Here is a 10,718-nt window from a genome sequence, read left to right as displayed (position 1 = left end):
AACGTTTTGGGATCCCAGCGGGTGTCGTAAGTATCTTAATACAATTGTGATTTAACATTATATATTTTATATTAATACCATAGTATTAATTTGTGATTGGAATGATGAATAATGCATTGATGCTGTTTGGAATGAAAATATAGAGATGTTGTGGCGGACACAAAAGCCCACTGGCGTGGTGACATCATTCCACGCACCAAGTGGGCGGTGGCCACGCCCGAGGGGTAGGCGTGGCCTCATGATATACACCGGGCGACCAGCCCGGAACATTTCAGTGTTACAGTGTAGTCTTACAATAAAGACGTTTATATGTTACCGCTTGTCCGCTTCCTCCTTGCTCACAAGCAGCGCGCGTAACGCCGCGCTTTACTGGTGACCCTCGACGTTGGATCTGCCGGAGCGATCCTTCCACACGCGACGCCATCGCCATGGCCGACTTCGTCAAACTTCCGGAATTTTGGGAGGCTCAGGCCGAAGTCTGGTTCGTCCAGGCCGAAGCCCAATTTCAGCTTCGGCACCTCACCGGCGATGACACGCGCTATTGCCACGTCGTCGCCTCCCTCGGGCCCGGCACGGCCGCTCGAGTTGTGTCCGTCCTTCGCCACCCACCGAAAGGCCACAAGTGCGAGGCACTCAAGCGGCTACTCCTAGCCACGTTCAGCCTCACGGACGACGCACGGGCCGACCGCCTCCTGGATCTCCCCGAGCTCGGTGAGACGCGCCCGTCGGTCCGAATGGACCATATGCTGTCACTGTTGGGCGATGAAGCCCCCGGTTCGCTATTCCGGGCGCTTTTCCGTCGCCAACTTCCAGCGCAGGTTCGCCTCGCGTTGGCCGGGACCGGGCTAACGGAACCCCGAGCATTGGCGGCCGAGGCGGACAAGTACTTCGCCGTTTCGGACACGCGGGCGAGCGTCGGCGTGGCCGTCATGGCATTCGACGCTGATGTTCAGCAGCGCGCTGATGTTCAGCAGCGCGCTGATGTTCAGCAGCACGCTGATGTTCAGCAGCATGCTGATACGCACCTCGTGAACGCCGCCACGCCCCGCCCACCGCCGCGGCGAAAACCGCCACCGCGGGGAAACCCGTCGACTCCACCGGCCTGGCGGAGCCAGCCGCGCTCCTCCAGCTCCACCACCTGGTGCTGGTGCCACGCCAAGTTCGGCCACGAAGCTCGGCGGTGTCATCCGCCGTGCTCCTTCAACGGGTCGGGTAACGCCCGGGCCGGCGCTCAATTGTGGCGATGAGCGCCGGCCGTTCGAGCAGCCTGCTGTTCATAACGGACACCTTCTCCGGGCGCCGTTACCTGTGCGACACGGGAGCACAGGTGAGTGTCATTCCCGCCGGCACGTCAGACAAGCACGCCGCGGGTGGGGGCCCCGCGCTGCTTGCCGCGAACGGGACGCCCATCCGTACGTACGGAAAACGCTGCCTCTCTCTGCGGTTTGGAGGGCAGGTTTTCCGATGGACGTTCGTCACCGCCGACGTGCCCATGGCACTGCTTGGCGCGGACTTCCTGTGCGCTAATGGGCTCCTGGTCGACGTCAAGCGCAGACGGCTTGTCCAGGCCGAGACGTTCAGCTCGCTCGCATGTGCGTTGCCCAGCTCAACGAGCGGCTTGCCAAGCGGCTTGCCGAACGATTCGGTTCCGGCCACGTTGGTCTGTACGCTTCCGGCAGCGGACGCATTCACCCGCCTCCTCGCCGGCTTCCCGGCCCTAACGCGGCCCACCTTCTCGGCGGGGGCCGTCAAGCACGGGGTGGCCCATCACATCCCCACCGTCGGGCCACCGGTCTACGCCCGGGCACGCCGCCTCGAGCCGACGAAGCTGGCGGTGGCAAAAGCGGAGTTCGCTACCCTGGAGCGACTCGGCATCGTTCGGCGCTCAGAGAGCGCTTGGGCGTCGCCGCTGCACATCGTGCCGAAGCCCGGCGGGGGATGGCGACCGTGCGGGGACTATCGCCGTCTCAATGACGCCACGACTCCCGACCGCTACCCCGTCCCCCACATTCAGGACTTTTCCGCCCGTTTGGCGGGCAGGTCCTTCTTCTCGAAGGTGGACCTCATACGCGGCAACCATCAGGTCCCCGTCAGGCCGGAGGACGTCCCGAAGACGGCGGTCATCACGCCATTCGGACTCTTCGAGTTCCTGCGCATGCCCTTCGGTCTGAAGAATGCGGCTCAGGCGTTCCAGCGACTGATGGACAGCGTCCTGCGCGACTTGGATTTTGTCTACGTCTACCTGGACGATATCCTCGTCGCCAGCGCGTCCCGCGAAGAGCACCTACGCCACCTCCGCACGCTCTTCGAACGCCTGGGCCAGCATGGCCTGATTGTGAACCCCGCAAAGTGCCGGTTCGGCGCCGCCACAATCGATTTTCTGGGGCACCGTGTCACCAGGCACGGAGCCGTCCCCCTGCCGGCCAAGGTGGAGGCGGTGAAGGGGTTTCCGCGCCCCCGCACGATCAGAGGGCTGCAGGAGTTCCTGGGCATGGTGAACTTTTACCATCGGTTCCTGCCCCGTATCGCCCAGCTCCTGCGCCCCCTGCACGAAGCTCTCTGAGGTAAGCCGGGCAAAGGCGACGTTACCTGGACCGAGCAGATGGACACGGCGTTCACGGGCGCGAAGCTCGCCTTGGCTAACGCCACCATGCTCGCGCACCCGGCGCCCGATGCACCGATCGCCCTCACCACCGATGCCTCGGACTACGCGGTGGGCGCGGTGCACGAGCAATGGGTGCGTGGAGCTTGGCAACCGCTGGCGTTCTTTAGCCGGCAGCTTCGCCCGCCCGAACGCCGTTACAGTACCTTCGACCGCGAGTTGCTCGGACTTCACTTGGCGGTCAGGCACTTCCGCCATCTGCTCGAGGGCCGGGCGTTCACTGCCTTCGTCGACCACAAGCCGCTGATCTTCGCGATGGGCAAGGTCACCGAGCCGTGGTCGGCCCGGCAGCAGCGTCACCTCTCGGCCGTGTCCGAGTACACGACGGACATCCAGCACGTCGCGGGGAAGGACAACCCGGTGGCGGATTGCCTTTCCCGGGCCGTCGCCCACGCAGTCCACCTCGGCATCGACTATGCCCGGATGGCAGCGGACCAGGCCGCTGACCCCGACGTCCAGGCCTTGCGGACCGCCGTCACGGGCCTACGCGTCACCGAGGTGCCGTTCGACGGCGCGGGCACGGCCCTCTTGTGCGACGTCTCCCTCGGGCGTCCTCGCCCCATTGTGCCCGCGGGCTGGCAGCGCCAGGTGTTTGACGCCATCCACGGCCTGTCCCACCCGGGCGCGAGGGCCTCCCAAAGGCTGATCGCCGACAAGTTCGTCTGGCATGGCCTCCGGAAGGCCGTCCGCGGCTGGGCCAGGACGTGCCTCGCGTGCCAGCGCGCCAAGGTGCACCGGCACACCCAGGCCCCGTTGGCCCCGTTCACGGTGCCGGAACGCCGGTTTGACCACGTCCACGTGGACCTGGTGGGACCTCTGCCCCCCTCGCGGGGTTTCACCTATGTCCTCACCATGGTGGACCGCACCACCCGGTGGCCGGAGGCCGTGCCCTTGGCGTCGACAACGGCGGCCGATGTCGCGCAGGCTTTCATCGCCACCTGGGTCGCCCGGTTCGGCGCCCCCTCAGACATCTCATCCGACCGCGGCCCCCAGTTCACCTCAGAGCTCTGGGGGGCGGTTGCGCAGGGGCTCGGGGTCCGGCTGCACCGAACCACGGCCTACCACCCCCAGGCTAATGGCCTGTGTGAGCGATTTCACCGCTCATTGAAGGCCGCGCTCCGGGCCACCCTCCGCGACGGCGGCTGGGTCGACAGGCTCCCCTGGGTCCTGCTGGGCCTCCGGACGGCGCCCAAGGAGGACCTGCGCGCATCCGCGGCGGAGTTGGTCTTCGGGCAACCGCTGCGGGTGCCGGGCGAGTTCCTCCCCGACTCCACGGCACCATGGTCCGCGGCACAGCAGCGCTCCGCTCTGCAAGAGACCGCCCGGAGGTTCGCCCCGGTGCCAACGGCATGCCACGGGCACCCACCGACGCACGTCGCCCCGGAGCTTCGCACGGCGGAGTACGTCTTCGTCCGCCACGATGCCCATCGGACACCACTGCGGCCCCCGTACGACGGGCCTTTCCGCGTGCTGGAGACCGGGGCGAAGCACTTCACCCTGGACATCGGCGGTACTCCTGACCGTGTTTCGGTAGACCGCCTCAAGCCGGCCCACCTCGATGTGGACCATCCACCGCCAGTGGCCCGACCCCCACGTCGGGGCCGCCCTCCTGCGGGCGGACCCCCGGCACCGCCCAGCCCCGCCGCCACGCCGCCCCCCGGTCCTGCACCCATCCCAGGGGCAGCCAGGGGCATCCCACCTGGCATCCCTGCACCCCGGACGCCGCCTATCGCCAGGGGGCGCTTCGGCCGGGTCATTCGTCTGCCCCGCAAACTGGCCCTCCAGGTGCGCGGGAATTCTGGGGGGGCGCGTGTGGCGGACACAAAAGCCCACTGGCGTGGTGACATCATTCCACGCACCAAGTGGGCGGTGGCCACGCCCGAGGGGTAGGCGTGGCCTCATGATATACACCGGGCGACCAGCCCGGAACATTTCAGTGTTACAGTGTAGTCTTACAATAAAGACGTTTATATGTTACCGCTTGTCCGCTTCCTCCTTGCTCACAAGCAGCGCGCGTAACGCCGCGCTTTAATGTTGAGTTTAAAGCAGAATGAGGAAATGATGTAAGGGTTTCCATCCACATCATTCACGGATTCCCCATTTCCAGTTTCGCCACTGACTGGATATAGCAACATTCAGACGGTACGTTTTTTGTCCAAGTCCTTCACAAACCTGCTGTCAATGCCTGAAGTCAAATTTTTAAAAACATACATTAATTACTAACTGGTCATACTATCCCAATGCCCTTCCAGGTCATACTATCCTCTTCAACTAAAGTGTCAAACAAGCCCGGCTACGCCATTGTTAGACTTTTGGTCTTGTTACCCTGCGCTCGCGAAGCGAAAAGCAGGGTCAGTGCGGCACGGGTCCTCAGTTGAGGTCCTCAGCATCATCCAGTTTCGGCCCTTCAACCTCGATACGGTCAGCTAAGTTGGGCCAGCAGGGGCACATACACATCCACATGCAGCAACTACACCTGGATGCGTACAAACCCCCACCCCCAGCCAGTGCGAACGCAGACTACAACAACAACACCTCCGCATCCAGAATCCACAGCACCAAACAAACATGGTGGAACACTCAAACACCCACCTTTATACCCTTCACCACTCACCAACAAAACACACCAGATCATTCATACACACACATACACACACACAACACCAACCAACCAACCACCTGCCTTTACAACATACACCACTCAACATACAAAAAACACACTCATGCAAAAATTTATTCATGCAAAAACACACACCCTCACCCACTCACTCATATACACAAAATAAGAAATAATAATCGTAAAAAAACAAAACAAACAAACAAAAAAACCAACCTACCAAAAAAAAAACCACAAAACCAACTGTTCGACGTGCCTCCATAAACTTCCTCCATATCCAAAATGAGCCTTTCAAGGCAACCTGGGCCACCTTGTCACACATCCTCCTTCTTTCTGTCCCACACACTCCCAGCCGAGCAAGAAATGCAGAAAAGGAATTGCCAATATACCCTCTACACCCCACCTCAAATGGCTGACACGAAACTCGCCAACCCTTTTCCCCACACTCTGCCTCCAGCTCACTGTACTTTCCTCTCTTCCTCTCGTGCACCTCCTCCATGTTCTCTTCCCAAGGTACCGACAATTCCCCTAAGATTACCTGTCTTACAAATGCACCTGACCAAATAACAATGTCAGGCCGCAACCTTGTCACACATATCTCCTCTGGGAATACCAATTGTGGCTTTAAGTCTGCCACCACCTGCCAATCACAAGCATCTGACAGCCCTCTTGCTTTCCACTTCCTCCTCCTTCCACCTCTTACCACTTGGCCCTCTTTGACAAACCACACCTCTCCCCCATCAGTCTCCTTCTCCACTGTTCTTTCTCTCGACCTCAGCACCTCTTGTTGCACCATCTGCACCACCACCGCCAGCACCTGATCATGTCGCCACCTGTATTGTCCTGCTGCCAATGCTACTGAACATGCACTCAGTGCATGCTGCACCATTCCCACACCTCCACACAAATAACATCTCTCCTCCTGCAACAACCCCTACAATCTCAAGTTTACTGGTGACGGAAACACATCATACGTTGCCCACAACAGGAAATTCAACAATGTTGGCTCCATCCTCCAAATCTCTTGCCACTTCAACATCCTCACCCGCACACCTTCACACTTAGTCCAAGTACCTTGCTGTGCCTGACCGACTGCTTTCACATATCTCCCCTCCTCTTCCTTTTTTCTCACCTCCCTCTCAACCATCTTCCTCCTCTCTTTAACACATGCCTTTCCCCATCGCTTATGCTTCATTCACCCCAAGCCATGTGTTACGTGCTCCTCCCCAACCCCCTGGTCACGGTGTACCTCCGAGCCACGAGAGGAGTCACGGCAGAAAAATGTGTTATTCTGGATGTCAAAGATCAATGGAGAAGCCACCCCAATTGTTACTCACAAACAAATATTGTATTAAGATCACACAAGAATAACAGTACAACAATAATAGTATTGAAAAGTACAATCAATTTGTCCGATGATGGTACCATCAGTTTTGTAATATAGAACTCACTGTGCTCCAAGTGAGTGAAACAAGAACATTCCCCAATGTCTCTTATTCCCGGTTTCAAGCCAACGTTGCTTCGCTCCAGCGATCGCCAGAACGATGTCCAATCGAGACCAGAATCCCGTGCGGATGGCAAGGACAGTCACACAGCCGAAGCTGTACCAAGGCGCCCTCAAGGCGACTGGGAAATCCAAAGGCGCCCGACAGGCGACTGAGAGATCACACCCTCGGGTATGGACGAATTAACCTTCAAAAAGCCACGACACACACACGCCCCAGATCGACGTCTGAATGCGGTGGAGATGGTCGAAAAGAGACGAAACCGCGAGCGAAGCACAAGTCCTGCGCGAGTCAAAATGGCCGACGACCCGCTCCCGAGACGTAACGGCCCGGTGATAATTCTCTTCTGAATCCACCGCCAAAAACCTGATACGCAGGTTGATCAGTCACAGCGATGACAACTCTGTCGCAGTAATTCCTTTCCCGGAAACCCGACAGTTCGCTCGTGTCTCTTGCTCGCCAACGTTCACTTCAGAACGCAGAGCGACTCGGCTTTCTTGTCCGACTCCCTCGCTCCGCCCTTTTTCTCCCTCTTCTTCCTCTTCGTCATCAGGTTCCCGATCCAGTTTCCTGTTTCTTTTAACATTAACTTTTTTACCTTTTGAAACAGTTCATGGACAATAAACCTTTTGAAAACAATAATAGTACATGGAATCAGAAATATTTACAGTGGATGCAAACCACCACCATGGAAGTGACGAATCCGTAACACATGCTTCCCATGCTGGACCATCCCCGTGACCTCCTCCTGTTGCAACCGCTCCTCCATCTCGTCGACCTCTGCTCTTGCATTCCACTTCTGACTTCCCTTCTTCTCTGGGAGAGCATTCTTTACCAAATATATATGTATATATATTATATATATATATATGTATTGTTACGGACTCGTCACTTCCGTTGTGGTGGTTTTCATCCACTGTAAACATTTTTGATTCCATGTTTGTTTTCAAAAGGTTTATTGTTTATGAACTGTTTTCAAAAGGTGAAAAAGTTAGTGTTAAAAGAAACTGGAAACCGGATCGGGAACCGGAGGACGACGACGACGAAGAGGAGGAGGAGAAAAAGAAGGCGGAGCGAGTGGAGTCGGACAAGAAGCATAGTTGCTTTGCGGTCTGGAGCGAACATTGGCGAGCAAGAGTCATGAGTGAACTTTTGGTTTCCCGGGAAAGGGATTCCTGCGACAAAGTTGTTATCGCTGTGACAGATCAACCTGCGTGTCAGGTTTTGCGGTCGATTCCGAAGAGAATCGTTGGACTGCCGTTACATCTCGAGTACGGGCCATCGGCCATTTTGACTCGCGTGCTTTGCACGTCGCGCAAGGTTCTTTGCTTCACTTCAGCCGTTTTCACCGCATTCAGACGTATCTGGTGTGTGTGTGTGTGCAACGTGGCTTTTGAAGGTTAATTTGCGGTTCGCTGACTGTGTGCCGTGGAACGTCCATACCCGAGGGTGTGATTTCCCAGTCGCCTGGAGGGCGCCTTTGGATTTCCCAGTCGCCTGGAGGGCACCTTTGCAAAACTTTGGCAGCAGGACTGTAACTGCCAACCCAACGGGATTCTGGTCTCGATTGGACATTGATCTGACGATCGCTGGAGCGGATCGACTTTGGCTTGAAGCCGGAAGCAACTTTGGCTTGAAGCTGGGAATTAGAGACATTGGGAATCTTCTTCTTTCTGCTCACTTGGAGCACAGTGAGTTATATTGAACGAACCTGATGGTACCATCATAGGATATATATTGATTGTACTTTTGATTAATATTATTGTTGTACTGTTATTCTTGTGTGATCTTAATACAATATTTGTTTGTTGGTAACAATTGGTGTGGCTTCACCATTGATCTTTGACATTGAAGGAGCTGGGCTCCAACGCGAGTTGAAAGAATTGACGCGACCAAAGATGGAAATTCGTTCGAGTAGGTTTAATAAATGTATCACACTCGGGTACTCTGAAAAGCCCGTTTATCGGGCAGCAATATATATACACATTTATGTCGGGAAGTTTGCCCGGCAAAAGCTATACCGGGCATGCCCGGGTATCAAGGGCGAGCCTTGGAAAGGCGAGTCTGGACCTGCCCGGGCGTGTTTGGCTGCAGCCTGGCAAGTCGAGGCTGGGCGTGCCCGGGCGCTCTGGACGAGCACTGGAAAGGCGATAGCGGGCATGCCCGGACGCTCTGGGCGAGCCCTGGAAAGGCGATAGCGGGCATGCCCGGACGCTCTGGGCGAGCCCTGGAAAGGCGATAGCGGGCATGCCCGGACGCTCTGGGCGAGCCCTGGAAAGGCGATAGCGGGCATGCCCGGACGCTCTGGGCGAGCCCTGGAAAGGCGATAGCGGGCATGCCCGGACGCTCTGGGCGAGCCCTGGAAAGGCGAGAGCGGGGGCATGCCCGGGAAAGTCGAGACCGGGCGTGCCAGGGAGGTTCGGGCGTGCCCGGGAACAGTGAGTCCGGGCATGCCCGGGAGAGGCGCGTCTGGCCGTGTTCTGGCCGGTGCAAGGCGATTGTGTGCATCCAGCGGTAACCGCTACACACGCCCCTCCAGAATCGACCTGCACCGGCAGGGTCAATTTAAGGGGGGTCCGGATGACCCGGCCGAAGCGACCCCTGGAGGGTCGTGGGGAGGGGTCCGACGTGGTGGTGGGTGGTCGAGCGGGGGGAACTGTGGACGGCAGGCGGCCTGGCCGCGGAGGAAGGGCCAACCGTGGTGGTCGGTCGACTTCCATGTGCGCCGGTTTGAGGCGGTCCACAGAAATCCGGTCCGGCCGACCGCCGAAGTCGACGATGAAAGACTTGTCACCCCGTCGCAGGACCCGGAAGGGCCCGTCGTACGGCGGCCGGAGTGGCCCCGGTGCGCGTCATGACGCACAAAGACGTACTCCGCTGTGCGAAGCGCCGGGGGGACGTAGGACTGGGGGCCACCGTGGCGGGACGTCGGCATGGGGGCAAATCGTCGGGCGGCCTCCTGGAGGTCCGAGCGCTGCCAAGCGGCGGACCAGGGACTGGTAGCGTCGGGCACGAATTCGCCCGGGACGCGAAGCGGCTGGCCGTAGACGAGCTCGGCGGCGGACGCCTGGAGGTCTTCCTTGGGGGCCGTGCGAAGGCCCAAAAGGACCCACGGCAGCCGGTCGGCCCAACCGTCGTCCTGAAGGCCGGCCATGAGTGCGGCCTTCATGGAGCGGTGAAACCGCTCACACAACCCATTGGCTTGGGGGTGGTAGGCCATGGTGCGGTGCAGCGTGACCCCCAACGAACGGGCGACCGTGCCCCAAAGCTCAGACGTGAACTGTGGGCCGCGGTCGGACGAGATGTCCGCTGGTGCGCCGAAGCGCGCGACCCAGGTGGCGATGAACGCCTGCGCCACGTCGGCGGTGGTGGTGGAGGTGAGGGGCACGGCCTCCGGCCACCTGGTGGTCCTGTCCACCATGGTGAGCAGGTGGGTGAACCCCCGCGAGGGGGGCAGGGGACCCACCAGGTCCAGTGGACGTGGTCGAAACACCGTTCAGGCACGGCGAAAGGTGCCAGCGGGGCCTGGGTGTGGCGGTGGACCTTGGCTCGCTGGCAGGCCGTGCAGGCGTTGGCCCAGTCGCGGATGTTCAGTCGAAGGCCGTGCCAGACGAAACGCGCCGACACCAGCTTCTGAGAAGCTTTCCGGCCCGGGTGAGAAAGGCCGTGGATGGAGGCGAAGATGCGGCGCTGCCAGGAAACGGGCACGATGGGGCGAGGCTGGCCCTGGGAGACGTCGCAGAGCAGGACGGTGCCCACGAAGGGGATGTCGGCCAGGCGGAGGCCCATGTCCGCCACGCGGAGTGCCTGCACCGAGGCGTCGGTGGTCTGGTCGGCCGCCATGAGCGCGAAGTCCACGCCGAGGTGGACCGCGTTCGCGCTGGCCCGCGAAAGGCAGTCGGCCACGGCGTTGTCTTTGCCGGCGACGTGCTGG

Source organism: Myxine glutinosa, chromosome 3 (genome assembly GCF_964187855.1).
Source record: "Myxine glutinosa chromosome 3, kmMyxGlut1.1, whole genome shotgun sequence".
Taxonomy (NCBI): domain Eukaryota; kingdom Metazoa; phylum Chordata; class Myxini; order Myxiniformes; family Myxinidae; genus Myxine; species Myxine glutinosa.
The sequence above is the reverse complement of the archived record's forward strand: the minus strand, read 5'-3'. Positions refer to the sequence as shown.